Source organism: Bos javanicus, chromosome X (assembly GCF_032452875.1).
Source record: "Bos javanicus breed banteng chromosome X, ARS-OSU_banteng_1.0, whole genome shotgun sequence".
NCBI lineage: Eukaryota > Metazoa > Chordata > Mammalia > Artiodactyla > Bovidae > Bos > Bos javanicus.
In genome coordinates this window covers 54,754,260-54,777,498 of record NC_083897.1, presented here as the reverse complement: position 1 = coordinate 54,777,498, position 23,239 = coordinate 54,754,260, and the positions used below count along the sequence as shown (strand labels likewise).

Below are 23,239 nucleotides of genomic sequence, written 5' to 3'. Positions count from 1 at the left end.
GAGTAAATAGCATTGTGTATGTAAGTTGAATGAAATACTTATACAGCTATTAAAATTCTTTGTAGAAGAATAGTTTATAACCTGGAAAATGTTCACCATAGAAGGTAAAGTAAAAAAAAAAAAAAAAGCAGCTTACAAAACAATGTATTGAATTTGATCCCAACTTTGTAAAATGCATACATATGTGTGAGTGTGAGTGTATATGTGTGTGTGTTGAAAAGACTGAGAGAAAAGGCTTCAAAATATTAATAATACATTTTCTGAATATCAGGATTCTTGGTAATTTAAATGCTCTTTGCGTTTTTCTGTTTAAACTACATTTTAAAAGTGAACATGTGTTACTCTGAATCAGAGAAAAACACATAATAAAAGTTACTTTAAAATTGAGCTCTCTGGATTTTGACTCTTGCTTTTTTAATTTTCATAATAAAAAAAAAAAATACTTCACATGCCCATACAAACAGAAGCCTCAGGATGTACATGTTAGCTTTGGAAAATATAAAGAAAAAAAGAGCCATTTCAAGATAAAGTGTTGTTCAGCCCATCTCATCCTTCCAAACCTCAAAGAAAATAAATTACTCTTTTATAAAGGCTTCTATCCCTCATCACTCCATCCTACCTCATCTTCACCCCAAGTACAAATTCAAGGTGAAAGACTGCACTCCACACAGCAGTAGGGAAGTAGGCATTCCATAACCTGGCCCCAAGTCTTCCTCAAACTTTATCTCCCATCACATCTCACCTCACTCAAAATCCATAGTAACCCTGAAATCCTGATTAGGACATGTTTATTCACACCTCCCTGCCTGAGCTCACATACGTTCTCTCTTCCAGGAATGCCCTTAGCTTACCTCCTCACTCAAATAACTCCTATCCTTCATCCCAGACTTAACTCTAGGTATCATATCTTTGAGGATCTCTACCCCAAGGCTGGTTTGGGTGCCTCTACTGCGATTCAGAATTACCCAGGGTATATCTCAAAAACTGTACCACCACACTTTTTAAAACTTTAAGTACAAGTCTCTGCTGTAAGACTATAAATTCTCCAAGACTTAGGATGATGTCTTACACATCATTGTGTTCCAAGAACATAACACCATGCTCAGCATACAGTAGGTGCTCCAAACCTGTTTGTAAAATCAAAAGGAGTGTGTACCTACCACTCATTCAGGGGGTGGTCCCTTTGGACACAATCCCACAACATCAATCTCAGAAAGTTAGGTGGAGTATTGCTGCTCTGAGAATTTTCTCTAAGATAAGCAAGATCCACAAAGTTATTGTCCAGCTGTGTGTAACATCAGTCAGTTCCTCTTAGAGAAGCCCAACCAGCCCGAGTTTCTGCACTGAAAGGAAAACTGGAGAGATACAAAAAAGTTATGGAAATGATCCATGAAGTTAAAAAAAAGTACCCTAAGGAAATATTAGAAAATTATAAAAGATATGGGGTCTTTAACTTGTAATCAATTGGCCAATCTCCCTTCCTATTAGAGAAGGAGGAAATCACAAGGTGTGCACATAAAATGACCTTGGGTAGAACACAGATGAATATGAAGTCTTGCCATTTGAAGAGTTGTTGGAGAAAGGTTTGTCCCTCTTGCTACTGTCATATATGGCCATAAACTCTCAGCATACAAAAAGCAAAAGTGCAATAGCAAAGGAGAGGAATTAAGAAATGAGTTGGAATTAGAAAATAAACCTGGTAAACACTGCAAGGTGCAAAATGTTGTCTTATAATTATTACAACAAATACTTGTAAAAACACTTTAACTTAATGTAAAGATTTTCTTCTTTGGAAAGAAAACAGCATGAAGTTAACACCTGGGTCTCATGAATATGCATGACAACCTGTTTCCAAGATGAACAACAGCATTTATGTAAACCATTTAATATAAAAGCCATCACACAGAGACATAAGCCATCTGATTCATGCTGAGTTTTTCAATTTAAATTTAGTCCATAATTTGGCTATTTAAACTGAGCATCAAAAAATTAAATATTTCAGTTTACATTAATTTTGGCTGCACCTTATGGAACTGTAAATAACATTCAGTTGTGAAATCGGGAAATGGCCTAAGTTTAGGGGTAGGGAAAAGCTTATGTCCTTAGCTAACGCCTAGTAGCCCAACTCAGAAACATAACATGTTGAACCTCAGAGTTCAAATATCCAGCCAATCTTTTGTGAGTTGGTAACATCATGACTAATGTAAATGGTGTTGAACATGACAAAATTTGGCTCTGATTCATCATTTAGCACATTTTCCCTTATGTAACAAACTGCCTTTAGCTGGTTAGCTCTGCCTTGTGTTAGTGAAGGCAATAATAGCAATAATATTTCTTGTTGATTAAGCAGCATGCCATTCCTCATTCTTCCCAGTTTCTGCTCTGAATCAAAGGGCCAGGAGCAACCTCAGTAGGCTGCTTTTCCCAGGTTCCCACGTGATCTGGTTTCCGGCTAGGTTTAGCCAATGGGAAATATTGGAAGGACACTGTTACACACTAGGCAAGGAGAAACCAGGGTTTCTCTCCCTCCCTCCCTACCTACGGTGGCATCTCCTATAGCAGCTGAATCTTCCTATAGATTCAGCTCCTGACAGGCTCATTAAGTTTCAAGCTTACCTCAGATGACCAAGCCTCTGGGTTCTGTTAACACCATCTTTTCCCACTGTTCCTCCAAGCCCCAGGTTTCAGTTGTTAATCTATGGATTAATTTAGCATCCCCTGTTTGGCTTCTCAGCTGCTCCATCCACTTTATTACCAATTCTGCACATTAATTTCCTTTTATTGTCAATCCTTGAAGTGATCTCTATTTCTAAAATTTGACTGATGCAAAACTATCATTTCTTACACACTATACTAAATGTTTCACATGTATAATGTTATTGAATCCTCACAATTCACTCTATATTCAGATCAGATCAGTCACTCAGTCGTGTCCGACTCTTTGCGACCCCATGAATCGCAGCACTCCAGGCCTCCCTGTCCATCACCAACTCCCGGAGTTCACCCAGACTCACGTCCATCGAGTCAGTGATGCCATCCAGCCATCTCATCCTCTGTCGTCCCCTTCTCCTCCTGCCCCCAATCCCTCCCAGCATCACAGTCTTTTCCAATGAGTCAACTCTTCGCATGAGGTGGCCAAAGTGCTGGAGTTTCAGCTTTAGCATCATTCCTTCCAAAGAAATCCCAGGGCTGATCTCCTTCAGAATGGACTGGCTGGATCTCCTTGCAGTCCAAGGGACTCTCAAGAGTCTTCTCCAACACCACAGCTCAAAAGCATCAATTCTTTGGCGCTCAGCCTTCTTCACAGTCCAATTCTCACATCCATACATGACCACAGGAAAAACCATAGCCTTGACTAGATGAACCTTTGTTGGCAAAGTAATGTCTCTGCTTTTGAATATGCTATCTAGGTTAGTCATAACTTTCCTTCCAAGGAGTAAGTGTCTTTCAATTTCATGGCTGCAGTCACCATCTGTAGTGATTTTGGAGCCCCCAAAATAAAGTCTGACACTGTTTCCACTGTTTCCCCATCTATTTCCCATGAAGTGGTGGGACCGGATGCCATGATCTTCATTTTCTGAATGTTGAGCCTTAAGCCAACTTCTTCACTCTCCACTTTCACTTTCATCAAGAGGCTTTTGAGTTCCTCTTCACTTTCTGCCATAAGGGTGGTGTCATCTACATATCTGAGGTTATTGATATTTCTCCTGGCAATCTTGATTCCAGCTTGTGTTTCTTCCAGTCCAGTGTTTCTCATGATGTACTCTGCATATAAGTTAAATAAACAGGGTGACAATATACAGCCTTGACGAACTCCTTTTCCTATTTGGAACCAGTCTGTTAGGTGACTGTTATTGACTCAGTTTTAAATACGAGGAAACTGAGGCACAAAAACGTCAAATAATTTGCCACAAATCATAGCAAGTGACAGATTTGATCCAAGATCTATCTATGTGCCCCATACTAAATTTCTACGCTATTCTACAGCTATATAAAATAAAAGGATTGAACTAGATTATCCCAAAGTCTCCTTGCAGTTTTGACACTCTATTATACCATTCTAACTTGCATTTGTTCATTCAATACATATTTATTGAGCACGTACTATATACCAGTCAATGCTCCTAGGCTTCAGGAATACATCAGTGAATAAAGGAGCCCCAAATTCCTTCACTTATTGACCTCTGAACCTACTGTATAATGAAAGACAATAAACAACTAAATAGTGTATTTAATATATCAGATGGTGGTAAGTACGTTGGAGAAAAAAGTAAGTACAGAGGAAGAATAAAGAGTACCAAAAGGGGCAAGGGTTGAAATTTTAATTTTAATAATAAAACTGGTCATCCTATCTGCGTTTCCCCTTTCACAGACACAATGGATAAAATAGCAATAAAAATGGAGGGTGGCAAATCTTCATAAAGACTCAGTTAAATTCACTTAAACTCAACAAATATTTACTAGAACCTTCTGTAGTATATATTCTGTAAACAATCTCTCCATTTAGCCAACTCAACAGATTAACAAAACTTCTTCATACCCTCTGTAAAACATACTGACTGGTGTCTGAGATTGACTGAGCTATTGCTTTTGGTAGGCTAATCCCTAGCTTTTCCATGTGCTTCTGCTCCCACCCATAGTGCTCTAGGCTTAACAATAGTCAAGTTTACTTACAAAACCTGTTTCTGCCAATCATACTTGTTTTTTTGATTATAAGTTTAATAAAATGTTATACAAATAAAGTATATGCAAGAAAGAGTATTTGCTTCTATGAAAAATTGTATTAAAACATTTAGAAAGACTAGTTAAAAGGGAATCACAAATTGCTGTCAAATTTGATGTCAAACACTATAAAAATTACGAAAAAATTGATGTAAGAAATAAAAAGAAAACATAAATAAATGGAAACACCCATGTTCATGGGTAGGAAGATTAATACTGTTAGCATGACAATACTACCAAAGTGATCTACAGAGTCAATGCAATCTCTATCAAAATCCCAATAACATTTGTTGCAGAAATAATAAAACCCATCTTAAAATTCATATGGAATCTCAAGGGACTCAAAATAGCCAAAATAATCATGAAAAAGAGGAACAAAGTTGAAGGGCTCACACTTGCTGATTTCAAAACTTACTATAAAACTATAGTAATCTAAAAAGTATCATTCTGACATACATGCAGACATACAAACCAATGAAACAGAACAGAGAACCCCAAAATAATCTATTACATGTATAGTCAAATGATTTTTTGACAAGAGTGCCAAAACCATTCAGAAGTGAAAGGACAGTATTTGCAACAAATTATACTGTGAAAACTATATGTGCAAAGGGATAAAGTTGGACCCTTATCTAACACCATATACAAAAATTAACGGAAAATGAATCAAAAACCAAAATGTAGGAATTACAATTATAAAGCCCTTAGATAAAAATATAGGGCACCACACTGGATTTAGCAATAATTTCTTGCACAAGCAACAAAAGAAAAAATAGACAAACTGGATATCATGAAATTTTTAAAAATTTGTGTTTCAAAGGACAATATCAACAGAATAAAAAGGCAACCCACAGAATGGGAGAAAATATTTGCAAATCATATATCTGATAATGAATTAATATCCAGAATATATAAAGAGCTCCTAAAAGCAACAACAGAAAACATTTCAATTAAGAAATAAACAAAGGCCTTGAATGTACATTTCTCCAAAGAAGATATACAAATGACCAATAAGCACATCATTAATCATTAGGGAAATGAAAATCAAAACTACAATGAGATATTTATTACCTCACACCCATTAGAATGACTATCAAAAAACAAACAAACAAACAAACAAAAAACAGAAATAACAAGTATTGGAGAGGATATAGAGAAATTAGAACCCTGCGTTGCAGCCCACGATGGAGGAGCTCTATAGAGTCAGCAAAAACAAGACCGGGAGCTGACTGTGGCTCAGATCATGAGCACCTTACTGCAAAATTCAGGTATCAACTGAATAAACTGGAAAAACCACTAGGCCATTCAGGTGTGACCTAAATAAACTCTCTTATTACTATACAGTGGAAGTCACAAATAGATTCAAGGGATTAGATCTGATAGAGTGCCTGAAGAACAGTGACAAAAACCATTCCCAAGAAAAAGAAATGCAACAAGGCAATGGTTGTGTGAAGAGGTCTTAGACTACAAATAGCTAAGAAGAGAAGCAAAAGGCAAAGGAGAAAGGGAAAGATATACCTAACTGAATGCAGAGGTCCAAAGAATACCAAGGAGAGATAAGAAAGCCTTTCTAAGTGAACGATGCAAAGAAATAGAGGAAAACAATAGAATGGGAAACACTAGAGATCACTTCAAGAAAATGAGAGATACAAAGGGAACATTTCAGGCAAAGATAGGCACAATAAAGGACAGAAACGGTATGGACCTAACAGAAGCAGAAAATATTAAGAAGAGGTGGCAAGAATACACAGAAGAACTATACAAAAAAAGTCTTAATGACCCGGATAACTATGATAGTGTGGTCAGTCACTGAGAGCCAGAAATCCTGGAGTGTGAAGTCAAGGGGGCCTTAGAAAGTATTACCATGAACAAAGGTAGTGGAAGTGACAGATTTCCAGCTGAACTATTTCAAATCCTAAAAGATGATGCTGTTGAAGTGCTGCAATTAATATGCCAGCAAATTTGGAAAATTCAGCAGTGGCTACAGGACTGGAAAAGGTCAATTTTGACTCTAATCCGAAGGAAGGGAAATTCCAAAAAATGCTCAATCTACCATACAGTTGTGCACATTTCACATTTCACATGCTAGCAAGGTTATGCTCAAAATCCTTCATGCTAGGCTTCAAGCTAGTACATGAACCAAGAAATCCCAGTTGTACAATCTGGTTTTGAAAAGGCAGAGGAACCAGAGATCAAATTGCCAACATCCATTGGATCATAGAAAAAGCAAAGGAATTCCAGAAAAACATCCACTTCTCCTTCATTGACTATGCTAAAGCCTCTGACTGTGAGGATCACAACAAACTACTGAGAATTCTTAAAGAGATGAGAATTAACAAACCACTTTACCTGCCTCCTGAGAAACCTGTATGGAGGTCAAGAAGTAACCAGTTAGAACAAGACATGGAACAATGGCCTGGTTCAAAATTGGGAAAAGAGTATGTCAAGGCTAAATGTTATCACCCTGCTTCTTTAACTTATTTGCAGAGTACATCATGTGAAATGCTGCGCTGGATGACTCACAAACTGTAATCAAGATTGCTGGGAGAAATATCAACAAGCTCAGATATGTAGATGACACCACTCTTACGACAGAAAGCGAACAGGAACTAAAGAGCCTCTTGATGATGGTGAGAGAGAAGAGTGAAAAAGCTGGCTTAGAATTCAACATTCAAAGAACAAAGAACATGGCATCTGGCCCCATCACTTCATGGCAAATAAATGGGGAAAAATGGAAACAGTGACAGACTTTATTTTCTTGGGCTTCCCAATACTGCAGATGGTGACTGCAGCCATGAAATTAAAAGATGCTTACTGCTTGGAAGAAAAGCTATGACAAACATAGTTGTTGTTCATTCACTCAGCCCCGTCTGACTCTTTGTGACCCCGTGCAACACACCAGGCTTCCCTGTCCTTCACCATCTCCCATCTCTCATGTCCATTGAGTCAGTGATGCCATCCAACCATCTCGTCCTCTGTCATCTCCTTCTCCTGACTTCAGTCTTTCTCATCATCAGGGTCTTTTCTAATAAGGCGACTCTTCACATCAGGTGGTCAAAGTATTGGAGTTTCAGTTTCAGCATCAGTCCCTCCATCAGTCCCTGAATATTCAGAATTGATTTCTTTTAGGATTGACTGGTTTGATCTCCTTTCAGTCCAAGGGGCTCTCAAGAGTCTTATCCAATGCCACAGTTCAAAAGCATCAATTCTTCAGTGCTCAGCCTTCTTTATGGTCCAACTCTCACATCTGTACATGACTACTGGAAAAAACATAACATTGACTATATGGACCTTTGTCAGCAAAGTAACATCTCTGCTTTTTAATACACTGTCTGGATTTGTGAAAGAGCCAGCTTAAAACTAAACATTAAAAAACTAATATCATGGCATCTGGCCCCATTACTTCATGGCAAAGAGTTGGGGAAAGGTGGAAGTAGGGACAGATTTCCTCTTCTTGGGAAATCACCGTGGATGGTGACTGCAGCCATCAAATCAGAAAATGTCTGATTCTTGGCAAGAAAGTGATAACAAACCTAGATAGTGTGTTGAAAAGCAGAGACATTACTCTGCCAATAAAGATCCATACAGTCAAGGCTATGGTCTTCCCAGTGGTGACACATGGTTGTGAGAGCTAGACCTTAAAAATGCAGAGCATGGAAGAATTGATGGCTTCAAACTGTGGTGCTGGTGAAGACTCCTGAGAGGCCCTTGGACAACAAGGTGATCAAACCAATCAATCATAAGGGAAATCAACCCTGAATACTCCTTGGAAGGACTGATGCTGAAGCTGAAACTCCAGTATTTTCGTCATCTGATATGAACAGCTGACTCATTCGAAAAGCCCCTGTTGCTGGGGAAGATTGAGGGCAGAAGAAGAGGGAGTCAGAGGATGAGATAGTTGGATGGCATCATCAATGCAATGGACATGAACTTGGGGAAACTTAGGGAGATGGTGAGGGACAGATAGGACTGGTGTGCTGCAGTCTATGGTGTTGAAAAGAGTTGGACAGGACTGAGCAAATGAAAAACAACAACTACATTTGTCATAGATTTTCCTCCAAGGAGCAAGCATTTTTTAATTTCATGGCTGCAGTCACCATTTGCAGTGATTTTGGAACCCAAGAAAATAAAGTCTGTCACTGTTTGCATTGTTTCCCCATCTATTTGCCATGAAATGATGGGACTGGATGCCATGATCTTCATTTTTTGAATGTTAAACTTTAAAGCAGCTTTTTCTCTGAACTCTTTCACCCTCATCAAGAGGCTCTTTAGTTCCTCTTCACTTTCTGCCATAAGGGTGGTATCATCTGCATATCTGAGGTTAATGATATTTCTCCCAACAATCTTGGTTCCAACTTGTGAGTCATCTAGCCCAGCATTTTACATGATGTACTCTGCATATAAGTTAAAGATGCAGGGTGACAACAGTCACCTTTGATGTATTCCTTTCCCAATTTTGAACCAGTCCATTGTTCCATGTACGGTTCTAACTAGACCTGGTTCTAACTAGACATTATCTAATGACAAACCTAGACATGTTCAGTTCTAACTAGACATTGTGTAATCATAGACCTAGACAGCATATTAAGAAGCAGAGACATGACTTTGCCAACAAAGGTTTCATAGTCAAAGCTATGGTCTTTCTAGTAGTCATGTATGGATGCAAGAGCTGGACTAAAAAGAAGGCTGACCACTGAAAAATTGATATTTCCAAACTGTGGTGCTGGAGAAGACTCTCAAAAGTCCCTTGGACAGCCAGAAGATCAAACCAGTCAATCCTAAAAGAAATCAACCCTTAATATTCATATGAAGGATTGATGGTGAAGATGAAGCTCTAATACTTTGGCCACGTGATGCAAAGAGTGGACTCATTGGAAAAGACCCTGATGCTGGGAAAGATTGAGGACATGAGGAGAAGAGGCTGACAGAGGATAAGATGGTTGGATGTCATAACCTACTCAATAGACATGAGTTTGAGCAAACTCCAGGAGATTGTGAAGAACAGGGAAGCCTGGTGTGCTGCAGTCCATGGGGTCGCAAAGAGTTGGACACAACTAAGCAAATGAACAACATACTCCTGATGTGAATGTAAAACAGTAGTCATTGTGGAAAACAGCACGGCTCAAAAAAAATCTTTAATATTAGAATTACCGTATGATCCAGCAATTTCACTTCTGTATATACATACCCAAAAGAACTAAAAGTAGTCTCAAAGAGGTATGTGTACACCATGTTCTTAACAGTATTATTCACAACAGCTAAAATGTGGAGGCTACTTGTGTCCATCAACAGATTGAATGCATAAGCAAATGTGGAATACACATACAGTGAAATATTATTCAGCCTTTAAAAGGAAGGAAATTCTGACATGCTACAACTGAGATGAAATTTGAAGATATTATGCTAGGTGAAACAAATAACTCGCAAAAAGGCAAATATGTACTGTATAATTCCATTTATAAGAGATACTTACAGTAATCAAAATTACGGAGATAGAAAGTAGAATGGTAGTTGCCAGAGCTGAGGGGAAGCGTGGTATAGGGCATTATTGTTTAATGGGTATAGAGTTTCATTTTGCAAGTTATGAAGATAGATAGTGATGGCTACACAACATTATGGGGGTGTTTAATAACATTGAACTGTATATTTATTGGTTAAGTTATTAAATATTATATGATTATATGTTTTTTAATTCAAAAAGTAAGGAGAGAACTATTACTTACTACTTTGCAAGTATCTTTAGAATGTATCTCTACTTCAAGGAAATTGCCTTGAAAATCAGAGCTGATACTTATAGGTGGAGTTTCTGCAAAAAAAAAAAAAAAAGTTTATGGAACACTAGTCAATGAGTTCATCCTCAAACAACTTGAGGTCCTAGATCAAAACATAAGTGAATAACTGAACATTCATATGTTTTGAGAAAAAAGTATGCTTAAGTATATATCATGTTTACTTAATATTCTTTTTCATCTGACTTCTTCAATTAACTAAGTAGGTAGAATCATTTTAGATAAGAGGGCTTCTAGGACTTCCCTGGTGGTCCAATGGTTAAGACTCCATGCCCCCACTGCAGGGAGGTGTGAGTTCAATCCCTGGTCAGGGAACTAAGATCCCACATGCCACATGGTACAGTCAAAATATCTTTTTAAAAAGACGGCTCTAATGCACATTCAAAATACTGTGCTAAAAACTTCAGAAAAGAGGAAGATGCTGCCAAGGAGGTAACAAAATCCTTGGAAGTTTATGATATCCTTTGGTTACACTCACAAATGATAAGAAAGCCTTCCTCAGTGATCAATGCAAAGAAATAGAGGAAAACAATAGAATGGGAAAGAGTAGAGATCTCTTCCAGAAAATTAGAGATACCAAGGGAACATTTCATGCAAAGATGGGCTCAATAAAGGGCAGAAATGTTATGGACCTAACAGAAGCAGAAGATATTGAGAGGAGGTGGCAAGAATACACAGAAGAACTGTACAAAAAAGATCTTCACGACCCAAATAATCACGATGGTGTGAACACTCACCTAGAGCCAGACATCCTGGAATGTGAAGTCAAGTGGGCCTTAGGAAGCATCACAATGAACAAAGCTAGTAGAGGTGATGGAATTCCAGTTGAGCTATTTCAAATCCTAAAAGATAATACTGTGAAAGTGCTGTCCTCAATATGCCAGGAAATTTGGAAAACTCAGCAGTGGCCACAGGACTGGAAAAGGTCAGTTTTCATTCCAATCCCAAAGAAAGGCAATCCCACAGAATGCTCAAACTACCCCACAATTGCACTCATCTCACATGCTAGTAAAGTAATACTCAAAATTCTGAAGCCAGGGTTCAACATTACACAAACCATGAACTTCCAGATGTTCAAGCTGGTTTTAGAAAAGGCAGAGGAACCAGAGATCAAATTGCCAACATTCGCTGGATCATCAGAAAAACAAGAGAGTTCCAGAAAAACATCTATTTCTGCTTTATTGACTACGCCAAAGCCTTTGACTGTGTGGACCACAACAAACTCTGGAAAATTCTGAAAGAGATGGGAATACAAGACCACCTGACCTGCCTCTTGAGAAACCTGTATGCAGGTCAGGAAGCAACAGTTAGAACTGGACATGGAACAACAGACTGGTTCCAAATAGGAAAAGGAGTACGTCAAGGCTGTATATTGTCACCCTGCTTATTTAACTTATATGCAGAGTACATCATGAGAAATGCTGGGCTGGATGAAGCACAAGCTGGAATCAACATTGCCAGGAGAAATATCAATAACCTCACATATGTAGATGACACCACCCTTATGGCAGAAAGTGAAAAAGAACTAAAGAGCCTCTTGATGAAAGTCAAAGAGGAGAATGAAAAGGTTGGCTTAAAGCTCAACATTCAGAAAACTAAGATCATGGCATCTGGTCCCATCACTTCATGGGAAATAGATGGGGAAACAGTGGAAACAGTGTCAGACTTTATTTTTGGGGGCTCCAAAATCACTGCAGATGGTGACTTCAGCCATGAAATTAAAAGATGCTTACTCCTTGGAAGCAAAGTTATGACCAACCTAGACAGCATATTGAAAAGCAGAGACATTACTGTGCCAACAAAGGTCTGTCTCGTCAAGGCTACGGTTTTTCCAGTAGTCATGTATGGATGTGAGAGTTGAACTGTGAAGAAAGCTGGGCACTGAAGAATTGATGCTTTTGAACTGTGGTGTGGGAGAAGACTCTTGAGAGTCCCTTGGACTGCAAGGAGATCCAACAAGTCCATTCTAAAGGAGATCAGTCCTGGGTGTTCTTTGGAAGGACTGATGTTGAAGCTGAAACTCCATTACTTTGGCCACCTGATGTGAAGAGCTGACTCATTTGAAAAGAACTTGATGATAGGAAAGATTGAAGGCAGGAGGAGGAGGGGGCAAGAGAAGGTGAGATGGTTGGATGGCATCACCGACTCCATTGAGATGAGTTTGAATAAACTCCAGGAGTTGGTGATGGACAGAGAGGCCTGGTGTGCTGCAGTCCATGGGGTCACGAAGAGTCAGACACAATTGAGCAACTGAACTGAACTGAACAATATGGATAAGATAAAGCATATACTATAATTAACATGTCCATAAGGACAGTTCCAGTTAGTGTCTATCATACTGATGTAACTATCAGTAGCACACTCTTTCACTTTGGAAAGTGTCCCCCTTCAAACAATAAATTATATGGTCACCCCCAATCATGAGAGAAGAAAAAAATAGGTGTTTGATAGCTTGGAGGGTAAAATCATGTACATCTCATGGGAGAGGCTAATCTGAAAAGTCTCCATGAAGATGTATTTGAGTAGCCATCACAAAAGATAACTCTAAATGGATCATAGATCTAGTCTCTTAGTAACTAGAAAGTTTATAATACAATAATATTGTCTATAATCACTATGTTATGTATTAATTCTCCAGAACTTATTTATGTACTAGATGCAAGTTTGTACCCTTAAACAACATCTCCCCAATTCCTCCACTCCCAGTCTCTGATAATCACCATTCTACTCTGCTTTAGATTTTTTTTAATATTCCACATACAAGTGACATTGTACAATATTTGTATTTCTCTGCCTGACGTACCTCTCGGTAATGCCCTCAAGGTCCATCAGTGTTGTCACAAATGGCAAGACTTCTTCTTTCTCATGACTGAAAAATACTGTTCTCACTACAAAAAAAAAAATAAAAGATAATGATGTGATGTTATAGAGCTGTTAGCTAACTGGTGGTAATCATACTGTAATATATAAACAGACCAAAATGACATATTCTATACCTAAACTTACATAATATTATGTGTCAATTATATCTCAACAAAAAAATATATTTTAAAAGGTAGTAGGAAGAAAATTATAAAAATCCTCTGCCATCCTGTTCTACCTCCTTCAGCACAATGATTCTCCAGCCACACCTGGGAAGAACTGCTCCTGGTGGACTATACTCTACATTCAGTAGTTTCCAAACTGCTCCTTCCTCTGTACTTAAGCTGTTGTCTTGCAGGAGAAATGGGCCTTTGAACACTTTCATGCTCAGAGAGAATAAAGGACTATTTTCCTAAAGTGGCAGACTGCAAGGGCCTAGCAGCCTTCAACACAGAGTAAAATGAAATCCATGTTTTCAGGGACCTATCAAAAGAGAGATGTTTTCTGGACTCAGGAATCAACTTTAAAAAATTCTTTTATCATCGCAATTGTAGAAAAAAATTAAGACAAGAATATTTCAAAATAGAAAACAAACAAAATAGATCATAGACCTAAATGTAAAATGCAAAACCATAAAACTCAGAAGATAATATAAGAAAACATAGACGACACTGTGTATGACAATGACTTTTTAAATAAAACACCAAAAATGAGATTCAAGAACGAAATAATTGATAGGCTGAACTTCATTAAAATCAACAACTTCTGTTCTGAAAAAGACAGTATCAAGAGAATTAGAAGACAGGTCACAGACTGGGAGAAAATATTTGCAAAAGACACATTTGATACAGGACCATTATCCAAAAAATACAAAGAACACTTAAAAGTTAACAATAAAAAAACCGACAACCCAATTTTAAAATGGGCAAAAGATCTAAACAGACACCTCATGAAAGAAGATATACAGATGGCAAATAAGCAAATGAAAAGATTCCTCACATCATATGTCATCATGGAAATGGAAATTAAGATGACTATAAGATATACTATATACCTATTGGAATGGCCAAAATGCAGAGCACTGAAACACAGGGAAAGGTGTGTTTTTCCCTGGAATTTTTATTCATTGATGGTAGGAACGAAACATGGTACAGACACTTTGGAAGACAGTTTGGCGGTTTCTTACAAAACTAAACATACTTTTATCAAATGATTCAGCAATCACACACTTTGGCACTTACCCAAAGGAGCTGAAAACATATGTCTATGAAAGAACCAGTCCATGGATATTTATAGAAGTTTTATTCATACTTATCAAAGTTTGGGAGCAACAGAGGTGTCCTTCAGTAGGTGAATGGATAAATAAATTGTAATACATCCAGTTGTTGTTGTTGTTGTTCAGTCACTAAGTCACATCCAACTCTGCAACTCCACGGACTGCAGCACAACAGGCTCCCCTGTCCTTCACCGTCTCCCAAAGTTTGCTCAAATTGGTGTCCATTGAGACTGTGATGCTGACTATTTTATCCTCTGGCACCCAGCTCTCCCTTTGCCTGGTGTAAAGAGACGACTCATTTAGAAAAGACCCTGATGCTGGGAAAGACTGAAGGCAAAAGGTACATCCAGACAAAGGAATATTCACCCCTAAAAAACGAATGAGTTATCAAGAAACAAATACATAATTACTAAGTGAAAGAAGCCAAACTGAAAAGACTACACATTGTATAATCCTTGTGCATCCTCAGTTGTGTACAACTCTGCAACATCTCTGGGCTTCTCTGTCCACTCTTCTCCAAGAATACTGGAGTGGGTTGCCATTTCCTTCTCGAGGGGATCTTCCTGATGCAGGGATTGAATCCACATTTCCTGCTTGGCAGGCAGAGCCACCAGGGAATCCTCTGTACGCATACTGTATGATTCAAACCACACAACATTTTGCATAAGGCAAAATTAAAGACGATTAAAAAAAATGTGTTGTTTCTAGGGGTGAGAAAGAGGAATAGACAAAGCATAGATTTTTAGGGCAGTGAATACACTATTTATGATTATTATAGTAACGGATATAGAGGTGTCCCAGGTGGCACAGTGGTAAAGAATCCAGCTGCCAATGCAGGAGACACAGGAGATGCAGGTTTGACCCCTGAGTCAGGAAGATTTGCTGGAGGAGGAAAAGGCAACCACCCGACCGGGTGGGCTACAGTCCATTGGGTCACAAAGAGTTGAACATGATTGACGGACTGAGCACACACACAATAATAGATATGTGTCGCTATACTTTTGTCCAAACCGATAAAAACTTACAACGCTGTAAACTATGGCCTTTGGGTGATTATCATTTGTCAATGTAGGTTCATCATTCCTTTAAAAAAATTGTATCATTCTGGGGTGTGATATTGATAATGGGGGAGGCTATGGAGGTGCAGAACAGAGGAAAATATGAGAAATCTCTATACTTTCCCGTCAATTATATTTTATACCGAAAACTATATGTAAAGTCCTTGGCAATATAATGTACAGTATGGAGACAGTTAATAATATTGCACTGCATATGAGAAAGATGCTGAGAGTAAGTCTTAAAAATTCTCATCACAAGAAAAAAATCTTGTAATTACGTATGGTGACAGATGTTAACTAGACTTATGGTGATCATTTTTCAACTAATACAAGTATCAAAAAATTGTGTTGTACACTTGAAAATAATGTTATATATCAATTATACATCAATGAAATAAAAATAAAGTTTTACATTTAAGATGGCATTTGAAAAGAATGTAGAAAGATATATATGATTTTGACCAGTAGGAATGACCTGTTGGAGAGATCAGGGGATACAAGGAGCAAAGGGAGGAATCAGGTAGACAGAAAAAATAGGGAGTCCAACATGATGGAACCAAGTGGTAGGCGGGGAGGTGGTGCAGGGGGGAAGGGCATTAAAAGGGGAAGTCAAGGACCTGAGGGAGAACCTCTAGTCTTGGTTGTACCCAATCAGCTACATGCTAGCACCATCCTATATTTGCATAGTGCCGAACCTGGGAAAACTCAGCTGGTAAAGAATCAGCCTACAATACAGGACACCCCGGTTGGATTCCTGGGTGGGGTATATCCCCTGGAGAACAGATAGGCTACCCAGGCCAGTATTCCTAGGCTTCCTTGGTGACTCAGACGGTAAAAAAAACCCGCCTGCAATGCAGGACACCTGGATTCGATCCCTGGGTTGGGAAGATCCCCTAGCGAAGGGAACTCCCACTCCAGTATTCTTGCCTGGAGAATTCCATGAACACAAGAGCCTGTCCAGCTATAATCCATGGGGTCCTAAAGACTTGGACGCAACTGCGCAACATTCAATTTCACTTTACCTAGGGAAAACACACCCCCTTCCCGGATTGGTCCTGGGTGTAACCAATCAGGCACGTGCTGCCACCATCCCATATTCGCATAGGGCCAAAATGGGAAACCTCAGCGGGTAAACCATCAGCCTACAATGCATGACACCCTGGTTGGATTCCTGGGTCGGGCATATCCCCTGGAGAAGGGATAGGCTACCCAGGCCAGTATTCCTAGGCTTCCTGGTGGCTCAGATGGAAAGAAACTGCCTGAAATGGAGAGATCCTGGGTTCGTCCTCTGGGTTGGGAAGATCCCCTGGCGATCAACTCCAGTATTCTTGCCTGGAGAATTCCATGAACACAAGAGCCTGTCAGGCTATAATCCATGGGGTCCTAAAGACTTGGACACAACTGTGCAACGTTCAATCTCACTTTACCCAGGGAAAACACACCCCCTTCCCGGATTGGTCCTGGGTGTAACCAATCAGACACATGTTGCCACCATCCCATATTCGCATAGGGCCAAATGGGAAACCTCAGCGGGTAAACCATCAGCCTACAGTGCAGGACACCCGAGTGGGATTTCTGGGTCGGGCATATCCCCTGGAGAAGCGATAGGCTACCTATACCAGTATTCCTAGGCTTCCCTGGTGGCTCAGAAGGAGAGAACCCACCTGAAATGCAGGAGTCCTGGGCTCGACCTCTGGGTTGGGAAGATCTCCAGGTGATGGGAACTCCCACTCCAGCATTCTTGCCTGGAGAATTCCATGAACACAAGAGCCTGTCAGGGTATACCCATGGGTTCCTAAACAGTTGGACACAGCTGCGCAACATTCACACTCACTTCAACCAGGGAAAACACACCCCCTTCCCTGATTGGTCGTGGGTGTAACCAATGAGGTACATGCTAGCACCATCCATTATTTGCATACAGCCAAACCTGGAAACCTCAGCAGGCAGAGAATCAGCCTACAATGCAGGACACCCCGGTTGGATTCCTAGGTCGGGCATATCCCCTGAAGCGATAGGCTACATGTGCCAGTATTCCTAGGCTTCCCTAGTGCCTAAGACAGAAAGAAACCGCCTGAAATGCAGGAGTCCAGGGCTCAACCTCTGGGTTGGGAAGATCCCCTGGCGATGGGAGCTCCCACTCCAGTATTGTTGCCTGGAGAATTCCATGAACAGAAGACTGTCAGGGTATAACGCATGGAGTCCTAAAGAGTTGGACACAACTGAGCAACTTTCTCTTTCACCAGGGAAAACACACCGCCTTCCCTGATTGGTCCTGGGTGCCACCAATCAGGCACGTGCTGGCACCATCCCATATACGCATAGGGCCAAAATGGGAAACCTCAGCAGGTAAACCATCAGCCTACAATGCATGACACCCTGGTTGGATTCCTAGGTCAGGCATATCCCCTGGAGAAGGGATAGGCTACCCAGGCCAGTATTCCTAGGCTTCCCTGGTGGCTCAGATGGAAAGAAACTGCCTGAAATGGAGAGATCCTGGGTTCGTCCTCTGGGTTGGGAAGATCCCCTGGCGATCAACTCCAGTATTCTTGCCTGGAGAATTCCATGAACACAAGAGCCTGTCAGGCTATAAACCATGGCGTCCTAAAGAGTTGGACACAACTGCACAAGGTTCACTCTCACTTTACCCAGGGAAAACACAGCCCCTTCCCTGATTGGTCCTGGGTGTAACCAATCAGGCACATGCTGGCACCATCCCATATTCACATAGGGCCAAACCTGGAAACCTCAGCAGGTAAAGCATTAAACTAAAATGCAGGACACCTGGGTGGGATTCCTGGGTCAGGTATATCCCCTGGAGAAGCGAAAGGCTATCCATGCCAGTATTCCTAGGCTTCCCTGTGGCTCAGATGAAGAGAACCCGCCTGAAATGTAGGAGTCCTGGGTTTGACCTCTGGGTTCGGAAGATCCCCTGGTGATGGGAACTCCCACTCCAGTATTCTTGCCTGGAGAATTACATCAACACAAGAGCCTGTCAGGGTATACCCATGGGTTCCTAAAGAGTTGGACAAAACTGCGCAAGGTTCCCTCTCACTTTAACCAGAGAAAACACACCCCCTTCCCTGATTGGTCCTGGGTGCCACCAATCAGGCACATGCTGGCACCATCCCATATTTGCATAGGGCCAAACCTGGAAACCTCAGCAGGTAAAGCATCAGTGTACAATGCAGGACACCCCAGTTTGATTCCTGGGTCGGGCCTATCCTCTGGAGAAGCGATAGGCTACCTATGCCAGTATTCTTAAGCTTCCCTGGTGGCTCAGATGGAAAGAAACCGCCTGAAATGGTGAGGTCCTGGGTTCGTCCTCTCTGTTGGGAAGATCCCCAGGCGATGGGAAGTCCCACTCCAGTATTCTTGCCTGGAGAATTCCATGAAAACAAGAGCCTGTCAGGGTATAACCCATGGGTTCCTAAAGAGTTGGACACAACTGAGCAACTTTCTCTTTCACCAAGGAACACACCCACTTCCCTGATTGGTCCTGGGTGTAACCAATCAGGCACATGCTGGCACCATCCCATATTTGCATAGGGCCGAAATGGGAAACCTCAGCAGGTAAAGCATCAGTCGACAATGCAAGACACCCCGGTTGCATTCCTGGGTCGGGCATATCCCCTGGAAAAGCGATAGGCTACCTATGCCAGTATTCCTAGGCTTCTCTGGTGGCTCAGACGGAAAGAAACCGCCTGAAATGCAGGAGTCCTGGGTTCGACTTCTGGGTTGGGAAGATCCCCTGGCGATGTGAACTCCTGCTCCAGTACTCTTGCCTGGAGCATTCCATGAACAGAAGAGCCTGTCAGGGTATAACGCATGGAGTCCTAAAGAGTTGGATGCAACTGCGCATTGTTCACTCTCATTTTAACAAGGGAAAACACACCCCCTACCCTGATTGGTCGTGGGTGTAACTAATCAGGCACATGCTAGCACCATCCCATATTTGCAAGGGCCAAACCTGGAAACCTCAGCAGGTAGAGCATCAGCCTACAATGCAGGACCCCCGGTTGGATTCCTGGGTCAGGCATATCCTCTGGAGAAGGGATAGACCGCCTCAAATGGAGTGGTCCTGGGTTCGTCCTCTAGGTGGGAAGATCCCCTGGCGATGGGAACTCCCACTCCAGTATTCTTCCTGGAGAATTGCATGGACACAAGAGCCTGTCAGGCTATAATCCATGGGGTCCTAAAGAGTTGGACACAACTGCGCAATGTTCACTCTCACCATACCCATGGAAAACACACCCCCTTCCCTGATTGGTATTGGGTGCAAGCAATCAGGCACATGGTGGCACCATGTCATATTCGCATAGGGCCAAATCTGGAAACCTCAGTAGGTAAAGCATCAGCCTACAATGCAGGACACCCCGGTTTGAATCCTGGGTCGGGCATATCCCCTAGAGAAGGGATAGGCTACCTATGCCAGTATTCCTAGGATTCTCTGGTGCCTCAGACGGAAAGAAACCGCCTGAAATGCAGGAGTCCTGGGTTCGATCCCTTGTTTGGGAAGATCCCCTGCGATGGGAACTCCCATTCCAGTATTCTCGCCTGGAGAATTCCATGAACACAAGAGCCTGTCAGGGTATAACACATGGAGTCCTAAAGAGTTGGACACAACTGAGCAACTTTCTCTTTCACCAGGGAAAACACACCCCCATCCCTTATTGGTCCTGGATGTAACCAATCAGGCACATGCTGGCCTCAACCCATATTTGCATAGGGCCAAACCTGGAAACCTCAGCAGGTAAAGCATCAGCCTACAGTGAAGGAAACCCCGGCTGGATTCCTGGGTCGGGCATATCCCCTGGAGAAGCGATAGGCTACCTATGCCAGTATTCCTAGGCTTCCCTGGTGGATCAGATGGAGAGACCCGCCAGAAAGGCAGGAGTCCTGAGTTCGACCTTTGGGTTGGGAAGATCCCCTGGCGATGGGAACTCCCACTCCAGTATTCTTGCCTGGAAATTCCATGAACTCAGGAGCCTGTCAGGGTATACCCATGGGTTCCTAAAGAGTTGTACACAACTGCTCAGCGTTCACTCTCACTTTAACCAGGGAGAACACCCTCTTCCCTGATTGATCCTGGGTGCAACCAATCAGGCACATGCTGTCACCATCCCATATTTGCATAGGGCTGAAATGGAAAACCTCAGTGGGTAAAGCATCAGCCTACAATGCAGGACACCCTGGTTGGATTCCTGGGTCGGGCATATCCCCTGGAGAAGGGATAGGCTACCTGTACCAGTATTCCTACGCTTCCGTGGTGGATCAGACAGACCATTCCAGTATTCTTGCCTGGAGAATTGCATGAACAGAAGAGCCTGTCAGGGTATAACCCATGGAGTCCTAAAGAGTTGGACACAACTGAACAACTTTCTCTTTCTTCAGGGAAAACACACCCTCTTCCCTGATTGGTCCTCGGTGTAACCAGTCAGGCACAAGCTAGCACCATCCCATATTTGCATACGGCCAAACCTGGAAACCTGAGCATCAGCCTATGATGCAGGACACCCCGGTTTGCTTCCTGGGTCGGGCATATCCCCTAAAGAAGCGATAGACTACCAATTCCAGTATTCCTAGACTTGCCTTGTGGCTCAGATGGAAAGAAACAGCCTGAAATGCAGGAGTTCAGGGTTCAACCTCTGGGTTGGGAAGATCCCCTGGCAATGGGAACTCCCACTCCAGTATTTTTCCCTGGAGAAATCCATGAACACAAGAGCCTCTCAGAGTATAACGCATGGAGTCCTAAAGAGTTGGACACAACTGAGCAACTTTCTCTTTCACAGGGGAAAACACACCCCCATCCCTGATTGGTCCTGGGTGCCACCAATCAGGCACATGCTGGCACCATCCCATATTTGCATAGGGCCGGAAATGGGAAACCTCAGCGATTAAACCATCAGCCTACAATGCAGGACACCCCGGTTTGATTCCTGGGTTTGGCATATCCCCTGACAAGTGATAGGCTACCCAGGCCACTATTCCTAGGCTTCCTTGGTGGCTCAGACAGTAAAGACTCCGCCTGCAATGCAGGAGACCTGGGCTCGATCCCTCGGTTGTGAAGATCCCCTGGAGATGGGAACTCCCACTCCAGTATTCTTGCCTGGTAATTTCATGAACACAAGAGCCTGTCAGGCTATAATCCATGGGGTCCTAAACAGTTGCACACAAGTGCACAACCTTCACTGTCAATTTACCCAGGGAAAACACACCCCCATCTCTGATTGTTCCTGGGTGTAACCAATCAGGCACATGCTGGCACGACCCCATATTGGCATAGGGCCAAACCTGGAAACCTCAGCAGGTAAAGCATCAGCCTACAATGCAGGTTGGATTCCTGGTTTGGGCATATCCCCTGGAGAAGCGATAGGCTACCTATGCCAGTATTCCTAGGCTTCCCTGGTGGCGTAGATGGAAAGAAACCACCTGAAATGCAGGAGTCCTGAGTTCGACCTCTGGGTTGGGAATACACCCTGCGATGGGAACTCCCACTCCAGTATTCTTGCCTAGAGAATTTCATGAACAGAAGAGCCTCTCAGGGTATAACCCATGGAGTCCTAAAGAGTTGGACACAACTGTGCAACTTTCTATTTCACCAGGAAAAGCACACCCCCTTCCCTGATTGGTCCTGGGTGCCACCAATCAGGCACATGCTGGCACCATCCCATATTTGCATAGGGTCGAAATGGGAAACCTCCGCAGGTAAAGCATCAGACTACAATGCAGGACACCCTGGTTAGGATTCCTGGGTCAGGCATATCCCCTGGAGAAGGGATAGGCTACCCAGGCCAGTATTCTTAGGCTTTCCTGGTGGCTCAGATGGAAAGAAACCACCTGAAAGGAGAGGTCCTGGGTTCATCCTCTGGGTTGGGAAGATCCCCTGGCTATGGGAACTCCACAACCCAAGTATTCTTGCCTGGAGAATTCCATGAACTCAAGAGCCTGTCAGGCTATAATTCATGGTGTCCTAAAGAGTTGGACACAACTGCGCAACGCTCGCTCACTTTAACCAGGGAAAACACACCCCCATCCCTGGTTAGTCCTGGGTGTAACCAATCAGGCACATGCTGGCACCATCCCATATTCGCATAGGGCCAAACCTGGGAAAATTCAGCAGGTAAAGCATCAGCCTACAATGCAGGACACCCCGGTTGAATTCCTGGGTGGGCATATCCCCTGGAGAAGGGATAGGCTACCCAGGCCAGTATTCCTATGCTTCCCTGGTGGCCCAGACGGTAAAGAACCTGCCTAAAATGCAGGAGACCTGGGTTCGATCCCTGGCTTGGGAAGATCCCCTGGTGATGGGAACTCCCACTCCAGTATTCTTGCCTGGAGAATTCCACGAACACAAGAGCCTCTCAGGGTATAACCCATGGAGTGCTAAAGATTTGGACACAACTGAGCAACTTTCTCTTTCTTCAGGGAAAACACACCCCCTTCCCTGATTGGTCCTGGGTGCCACCAATCAGGCACATGCTGGCACCATCCCATATTTGCATAGGGGCAAACCTGGAAACCTCAGCAGG

General features: G+C 42.2%; 1 protein-coding gene across 21 annotated transcripts in view; it reads right to left on the bottom strand.

Moving 5' to 3' along the window:
* IL1RAPL2 (interleukin 1 receptor accessory protein like 2) overlaps nt 1-23,239 on the bottom strand; it is a 1,479,983-nt gene that overhangs the window by 1,440,037 nt on the left and 16,707 nt on the right. For 9 of the 21 annotated variants that reach the window (XR_009734932.1, XM_061409315.1, XM_061409306.1 and 6 more), the window contains 4 exons: nt 17,372-17,452; nt 14,615-14,926; nt 13,315-13,399; nt 10,446-10,528 (listed from right to left, as the gene is read on the bottom strand). The gene's annotated coding sequence lies outside the window, so the exon portion shown is untranslated. The other 12 variants (XM_061409312.1, XM_061409311.1, XM_061409309.1 and 9 more) reach the window with 9 other exon arrangements.